General features: G+C 42.4%; 1 long non-coding RNA gene across 1 annotated transcript in view; it reads right to left on the minus strand.

The window, feature by feature from the left end:
• The window catches only part of LOC114048678, a 20320-nt gene extending 11685 nt beyond the window's left edge, over positions 1–8635 (minus strand). Inside the window, exons 1-3 of the long non-coding RNA XR_003569780.1 lie at positions 7724–8635; positions 3157–3188; positions 210–328 (exon numbers count right to left, since the gene is read on the minus strand). This is a non-coding gene — a long non-coding RNA (uncharacterized LOC114048678). The remainder of the gene's footprint in view (positions 1–209; positions 329–3156; positions 3189–7723) is intronic.
• Positions 8636–8905: the final 270 nt, after the last annotated feature.

The raw sequence follows: 8905 nt of genomic DNA on the forward strand, positions 1-8905 counted from the left end.
AAGAAAAAAAAAGAAATTATGAAAGAGATAATTTCAGAGAATCCTGGGTAGTTCAAACTGATGGAGAGTGAAGTGAACAGAACCAGGAGAACAATTTATATAAGAGCAACAACCATGTGAAGTAAAACAACTTCAAAAGACTTAGGAAATTGATCTATTCACTGACTTACTGTGTCTGCAGAGGACCTATGATGGAACATGTTACTCACCTCCTGACAGAGACATGATGGACTGAAGGTGAAGAAATAGACATATTTTTAGACAGAAGCACTCTGTAGATTTCTTCCACTTGAGTATACTTATTTGTTACAAGGTTCTTTTCTTCTTTCTTTCTCAGTTTTTAATTTTAGAAGGAAGAAGAGGCCAAAATTAACAATACTAATAACAAAAGAATTTTTAAAAAATAATGCACAGTGACAAAACAGGAAAATGATAAATGTTGGAGATGATGTGGGAAAATTGGAACACTAATGCATTGTTGGTAGAGTTGTGAACTGATCCAACCATTTTGGAGAGCAATTTGGAACTATGCCCAAAGGGCTATAAAAATGTGCATAGCCTGTGACCCAGCATACAAATGGGAAAAGGACCCACATGTACAAAAATATTCATAGCAGCTCTTTCTGTGGTGGCAAAGAATTGGAAGTTGAGGGGATGCCCATCAATTGCGGAATAGTTGAACAAGTTGTGGTGTATGATTGTAATGGAATACTATTGTGCTATAAGAAATGATGTGCAAGACGACTTCAGAAAAACCTAGAAAGATTTGTATGGATTGATGCTGAGTGAAGTGAGCAGAACCAGGAGAATGGTATACACAATAACAGTCACATTGTGTGATAACTAACTTTGATAGACTTAGCTCTTCTCAGCAATGCAAGGATCTAAGACATCCCTAAAAGTCTCATGATGGAAAATGCTATCTGGGGCAGGTAGGTGGAATAGTGGATGGAGCACCAGCCCTGGAGTCAGAAAGACCTAAGTTCAAATCCAGCCTCAGACACTTACTAGCTAGCTGTGTGACCCTGGGCAAGTCACTTAACCCCATTGCCTTCAAAATTTGAAAAAAAAAAAAAAAGAAAGAAAGAAAGAAAGAAAGAAAGAAAGAAAATGCTATCCACATCCAGAAAAAGAACTATGGAGTTTGAATGCAGATCGAAGCATACTATGTGCACTTTTTTTTTCTTTTGCTTTGTTTCTTCTTTCTTGTGATTCCTCCTATTGGTTCTAATTCTTCTTTACAACATGACTAATATGAAAATATGTTTAATAGGAATGTATACATAGAGCCTTTATCAGATTGCACACCATCTTGGGGAGGGAGGTGGGAAGGAAGGGGGAAAAATTTAAAACTCAAAAGCTTATGGAAGTGATTATTGAAAACTAAAAATAGATTAATTGATTAAAAATGCACAGAAGAGAACAAAAGGATCAGCAGGATAGTTTTAAAGGAACATGTGGAATTTAGTATATAGACATGTTAAAATCAAGTGGTATGAAGTGGTGATTTACAGTCATCACGTAGATTTTTTGTGTTCTGTTGTGTATATGGAAATGCTTTTTTTTTGGAAATACTTTTTTAAAAAAGTATTTAAGTTCAGAATTTTAAAAATCAAATAAAATTAGAGGCAAAAATGAGCTATAAGACATGGCCCCTGCTCCTGAGAAGCTTTCAGACTAGTTGAAGATACATAATGTATATATAATTATATAAATAATTAACATGACAAGGAAGAGAATGCTTATCTAAGTTATCTAACGTCATTCATTCATTCAACAAGCATTTACTAAGCATCTATGTATCAGGCCCTGTCCGAAATGCTGGGGATACAAAGACAGAATGAAACACTTGGACCTATACCCTTTAGTACCCCAGTCTTCCCTTCCCCAACTTAATTTGGCTCCAACAGGGATTACAGTAGCTTCACTATTAAATAGAATATGTCATTACAGAAGTAGATGCCATTGCACAATGGAGAGACAGGGAACTGTAGTGGAAAGAGCCCTGGCCTGGGAATAAGGCAACCTAGAGTTTGGTCCCACTGTTTAACCTTGGGCAAGCTGCTTACTCTTTATAAGCCTCAGTTTCCTTCTCTGTAAAAGGGGGCTGGAAGGAGCCTCTTCTTTTAAAATGTAATGATGTCTTTTCTTTTTACATCTCCTAAATTTCTCCCTGGATCCTTCCCCTTCCCCCATCCCAGAGAGACAGACATTACACATAATCAAAAGATTAAAAATTAAACAAAAAGAGGAACAAGAGAAAAAAATCAGCAAAACTCATCAATACGTCTCAAAAAATCTGAAAGTACGTGCAATGTTCCACAGCCATGGACCTTCTACTTCGGCAAGTAAGTTGGGGATGGGAGGAGGAAAAGGTGTCTTTTTGTATCTTTTCTTTGGAGGCCATGATTATTCTTTGTAATTTTGCAACATCCACTTTTGATTGCTTTGTGGTTGTTTACATTTGCATTGTTACAGTTATCATATGTGTTATTTTCTTGGCTTTGTTTTCTTCACTCTGCATCAGTTCATTTAAGCCATTCCAAGCTTCTCTACAGTAATTATTTCCATCATTTCTTACAGTACAATAATATTCCACTAAACCAGTTACCACAATTTGTGGAGCCATCCCCCAATCAACGAGCATCTACTTTGTTTCCAATTCTTTGCTACCACAACAAAGTGCTGCTATAAATATTCTGATCTATATGCAGACTTTCTTTTTATCAGTGACCTTAAGGTATAGGCCTAGTAGTATAATCTCTGGGTCAAAGGGTATAGATATTTTAGTTACTTTATTTCATAATTTCAAATTATTTTCCAAAATGATTGTATTATTTCACAGCTCCACTAACAGAACACTAGTGTGCCTGTCTTCCTACATTTACCACTGCATTTTTAATCATCGCTGCTGATTTGTTGGGTGTGAGGTGAAGCCTCGGTACTGTTTTGATTTGCATTTCTCTTACTAATCAGTGATTTGGATAACTGTCTCTTCTAATTCAATTCAATAAACATTTCCTTCACAGCAACACACTGAATTAGGTGCTGGGGATACAAAGGTGAAACAGATACAGACCTGTCTTCAAGGATCTTACAGTTTGATTCAGAGGAGAGATTCAGGAAAAAACACACACAAAATAACTACAGACATACCTCAGAGATATTGCAGGTTTGGTTCCAGAGCACTGCAATAAAGCACATATCGCAATAAAGTGAGTCACATAAATTTTTTTTGTTTCCCAGTGCATATAAAAGTTATGCTTATACTATTCGGTAGTCTATTAAGTGTGCAATAATATTATGTCTAAAAAAACCCCACGTATATGCCTCTATTGCAGTGAATGAGCACCAGCTCTGGAGTCAGGAGGATCTGAGTTCAAATCCGGCCTCAGACACATAACACTTACTAACTGTGTGACCCTGGGCAAGTCACTTAACCCCACTGCCCAGCTTAAAAAAAAACCAACCCCCCCCAAAAAAATAGTTTATTGCTTAAAAAAATGCTAACCATCATCTGAACCTTCAGCAAGTCAATCTTTTTGCTTGTGGAGGGTCCTGCCTCAACACTGATGGCCGCTGACTGATCATGATGTTGGTTGCTGCAGGCTGGGGTGGCTGTGACAATTTCTTAAAATAAGACAACGATGAAGTTTGCCTCAGTGATTGACCCTTCCTTCCACTTGAACACTTAGAGGCCATTGTAGGGTTATTAATTGGTCTAATTTTAATATTGTGTCTCATAGAATAGGGACGCCTTTTAGAAGATGGAGAGAAACAGGGAATGACTGGTTGGTGGAGCAGTCAGAATACATACAACATTTATCAATTAAATTCAACATCTTAGATGGGTATGGTTAATGGTACCCTAAAACAATTACAATAGCAACATCAAAGATCACTGATCACAGATACGAAGAAGTCTGATATATTGTGAGAATGGCCACGATGTGACACTGCTGGAAAAATGACACCGACAGACTTGTTTGACACAAAGTTGCCACAAACCTTCAATCAGTAAAAAACACAATATCTGTGAAGTGCAATAAAATGAGGTATGCCTATACAGGCTGAATACGATAAGCGCCTGTGGAATTTTCCTCATGCTCCAGCAGAAGATATCCAGAAAGCAGTCAATTGGAAGTACAGGACTGGAGTTCAAGGGAGATATTAGAAAGAATCCTACAGCAGCAGAGATCTCAGATCAGGAATGGGGTATCTTCTCTCCAACACTCGTTGCCCCCATAATCTTGGAAGTGTTTCTATGTTAGTCTTTGATTAAACATGCATTTTTATAATGAGAGGCAACATTACTGTGTTGGGTAGGAGGTAGAGAGAGCTGGCCCTTGGGGTCAGGAATATCTAGGTTGGCGGCTTCTCTCTGACACAAGCTAGTTGTGTGGACATTGGGAAGTCATCACACTAACTTCTCCTGGCTTCAATCCAGACCCATCAGACCTTCCTACCTCTACTACAGCAGTCTTCTCACCCTGGAGATGCCTTCTTCCCCTATTGTCCCTCCTCTGATTGGTGAGTTTCTGCCCAGAACCACCATTTAAGGAAGTCCCAGAGCATCTATGTTCACTTCTTTCCTGGTTCCTCTCACGACTCTCTCCCAACTCTCCATCTTGTAGGTCCCCCTGCCCACTTCCTTTCCAGTTCCCTTGTATGTGTTATCTTACCCTTATGTAAGCTCTTTGAACGTAAGGCCTGCCTTTTTTTTTGTTGTTGTTGATGTTGCTTACATTCATATTTATAACATAATAAACATTTATTAACAAGCACCTACTATGTGTCAGGCACTGTATTCATTGCTGGGAGTATAAATAAGAGAAAGCAAAACAGTTCCTGCTCTCAAGGAACTTACAATTGAAAGGTAGAAGACAACCCACAAAGGAAGCTGAAGCAGGGCAGAGCAGGTACCTGGGGAATGAAGAGTTGGCTGGGCTTCGGAGCCTGGAAGGAATTTTTTTTGCTCCACCGTCCAGCCTTCCAATCAGGGGTGCAGAAGTAACTAAGAGAACTGATGCGATCTCTGGGGATGATGAACTTCCTGATAGCTGGTCATTCCTTTTTAGGGGTGGGAGTGGGAAGTGGGGCATAATGACAGTGGAGTTGAATCCAGTCCAATAAACATTTATGAAGTGCCAGGCACTGTGCTAAGTGCTGAGGACACAATTAATTAAAAAAAAAAAAAGACAATTCCTGCCCCCAATGAACCTGCAATCTAAAGGGGGAGTCGACGTAAGAAAGGAGGCAGGAAAGCACCTGGGTGGGGATGGGGGTGGAAGGGAGATGAGAACCGGACACCAGGGGGGACCCACTGCAGGGGCAATCTCAGGCAGGGCAGCAGATGCAGAGTGGAGTGATCTGAGAGTACAGCTTCTGCCCTCTACAAAGGAAGGCGTTGGGAGGAATTTGGTACTCTGCCCTCCAGCCCTCCAAACAGAAGGGAGAGGAGGCTGAGGAAGGTGGAGTCAATCAAGGCTTTAGTTAGCAGCCTGGTGGTGAGTTTAGAAGGGATGAGCTTATCCTGGAGGGACATCTTGTTGAAATCAGGAAGAGCAGCAGACAGAGAGTGAAGAGTGCACACAAAACGTGTAGCCAGAGGGAAATGCATTTAGCACGGTACCTGGCACAGAGCAAGCACTTACATTTAATAAATTTTCTATCGTTCTATCTATGCCTCTGGACCATAAGTAAAGAGAGGAGCTGTTGATCTGCATTTGTGGAGTGGTTTTCCACACTGGGAATTCCCTACAGCAATGAAATCACATGTCTGGATTCTTCCCCACCATCCACAAAGAAAAAAAAATATTTCTACAACCTTTATCTGTTCCATGAAACCTATTTTGTTTTGCTAATTAGAATGCACTTATTCAGCCCTGCCTTCTATCTTGAAAGACAGACTTCAACTTTGAAACAGTGAATGCCATCACCAGCAGCTTGGTAGCTTAGCGGGGTGGGGGCTTGAGGATTCCAGTCTTGGGGGAAGCACAGGAATGGCCACATGACAGTTTTGCTTCGGAAATGCAGCTGCCTCTTTTACAAGGGAAAGGACTATGAAATGAGACATTGGATCACAGCCCTAGTGCTCAGCAACTATTCATCCGCTTGAATAGTGAATGAATTTGTCAATCTTTGGCTTGCCTTTTGACCCCTGCAGGCCAGGAAGTGAGGGGACTGGAAGCTTTTTAGCTGAGATCTACATCTAGCTATATGGGAGCAGCAAGGTGGCACAGTGGCTAGAGTGCCAGACCTGGTGTCAGGAAGACTCATCTTTCTGAGTTCAAATCTGGCCTCAGATACTTACTAGCTGTGTGACCCTGGGCAAGCCTCAGTTTCCTCATCTGTAAAAAGAAAAGAAATAGCAAACCACTCCAGCATATTTGCCAAGAAAACACCAAATAGGGTCATGAAGAGTTAGACAAGACTGAACAACAACATATAGGTCAATGGAGTCAATGATCGGTGGAGTAGGAAGAGAGATGCAATTTTGAATCTCGATTTGCCCCATCTCTCTGCTACCTTCAGGGCTAGCCCTTCTCCTTTGTGGCAAAGAGGAGAGCAAAGTAGACTTGCAGATGGAGCTAGGTGAAATGATTTTGTGTTTTTTCCTGAAGCATATGCCCAACCTGACATGTAAGTGCCCAAAAGATCATCCAAGGGCTGGTAAGTAGCCTAGTCACTTAGGTCACTCTTGGATTCAACTCTAATTAACCTTTCCAAATGTTTATACCTTTTATCCTCAAGTAGACTATAAGCTTTTTGAAGGTTGGGACTTTGCTTTGTTATCTTGGTATCTGTCTCAGTACGAGCACAGGTGTTTTCATTCAGTAGGCCTTGGTAAATACCTGATCACATGGATTACAGACCTAGAGCTGGGAGAGACCATAAAGATCTTTAAATACAATACCCCCATTTTACAGATGAGGTGACTGGGAGGTCAAGTAACTTGCCCAGTGGTAGAGTCAGGATTGGAACCCAAGGACCTCAGACTCCAAAGCTAGTCCTCTTCCCACTGTACCCCACTGAAAGTCAAATTATTTGTAAACTTTCAACTTCTCATTTTTGAGGCAATACCAGGGCACCTTTTGTAACAGGATCACAACACATTACAACCACAGATGAGACCTTAAAGATCCTCCTTGCTCCAAACCCTTATTTTGTTGTTATTATTATTCAGTCGTGTCCAACTGTCGGCAAAGATACTGTAGAGGTTTGTCATTTCCTTCTCCAGTTCATTTTACAGATGAGGAAACTGAGGCAAACAGGGTGAAGTGACGTGTCCAGGGTCACAGAGCTAGTCAGTGTCTGAGGCTAGATTTGAACTCATGAAGATGAGTCTTCCTGACTCCACACAGGGCACTCTACCCACTTCACTACCTAGCTGCCCCACCCTTATTTTAGGGCTGAAGAAACCAAGGACCACAGACATTAAGCAACTTGCCCCAGGCAGCACATTATACTCCTGAGCCAGATCTTGTGAGCCTGCTCACAAGAGCAGGCAGTTAAATTTTCAGTGTACTTCCACCTCAAAAATTGGCAAAGCTATAAATCATGCCTCGGTTTATTGTTTTGTTGATTGTCCAGACTAGAAAATGATGGATAAAATGTTAATAATAAATATTTTTAAAATGATGCTGATTAACTTAAAATGCGTCTTGGGTACCTCTCCCCCCTCTCCCCATCTCCCCCAGGGAGATAGTTGTTAAGCACTTACTAGGCCATTTCTAGCTGCAGATCACATAAGTAGCAAATGACAAGTCAGGAATTCAAATTCAGTGCTCTGTCCATTAAATTATCCTTCAGTAAGTAACAGTGGATATGCAGCCCAAGACAGATAATCCTGGAGTAGGTGAAACCACCCTATCTTGAAGCTAGGCCACACAAGCATGAACCATGCTTTGAGAGCCTTTCTTCGTGGTTTTTCTATTTCAGTCAATTCAGAGAGGGTCACAAGTTTGAAAAACTTCACCCTTTCTTGGCTTCCGGCATGATCCCCTTCTGCCATGCTCTTTATAGAATCTATGCAAAAATCCTGGCAGAAAGGAAAGAAAGGCTGTTGGGACCCCAGTGCCAGTGATATTGGGTGCTTTGCACATAGCTGCTAGCGTTTATACAACTCTTGTGGTTGGCAAAGTGCTTGACATGTGTTACCTCATTTGATCCTCACAAGAACTTCTTAAGTAGCAGCTATTATTCCCATGTTATAGATGAGGAAACTGGGGCAGCCAGAAGTGAAGTGATGCACTTGACTAGGAAGCTTCTTCGGAGGAATTTGAACTCGGGACTTCCTATCTCCAGGTACACTCGTCTATCTACTAGCCACTCAGCCATGTTTAATAAACAACCAACTGAACTGAACTGAACTAAGCAGATAGGGCACTTACCCAGTCTCCCTCACTCCACCAGAAAGAAAAGGAACGGAGCTGGGAAAGGGATCTAGGCCCCGGGGGTGATGGGAGAAGAACTTGCCCAGCAGAGGGCGCTGGGTTGCAGGGAACCAAAGTGAACAAGTGTAGGGGGGGGGGGGGGGGGGGTGTTTCATTAGATTGTAAGCACCTTGAGGACAGGGGCCTGTTTGTTTCATTCGTGCGCTCGTACAGTGCCTGGCATATGGTAGGCTCTTAAGAAATATGTGTTAGGTGGAATGTGATTGGGGCCTCGCTGGGACAGGGTTCTGGGTCGGGGGGGGGCGAGTGGCCGGGAGTGGGCATGGTGTGCCCGGCGCAGGGGCACGGAAGGCCGTGGGCGGGTTGGCGCTCGGCTCGGGCCAGGAGGGGGCGCTGCGTCCCCGGGGCAGGGAAGGCCTCGGCAGGCTCCCGGCTCTCGGCTCTGGGCTCGGCCCGCCGAGGGCGCTGCTGGTCAGGGCCGCTGCTCCGTGCGCTGTCGTGCGGAGGCC

The sequence above is a fragment of the Vombatus ursinus genome, unplaced genomic scaffold (genome assembly GCF_900497805.2).
Source record: "Vombatus ursinus unplaced genomic scaffold, bare-nosed wombat genome assembly UNPS02014793.1, whole genome shotgun sequence".
In the NCBI taxonomy this organism is placed as follows: domain Eukaryota; kingdom Metazoa; phylum Chordata; class Mammalia; order Diprotodontia; family Vombatidae; genus Vombatus; species Vombatus ursinus.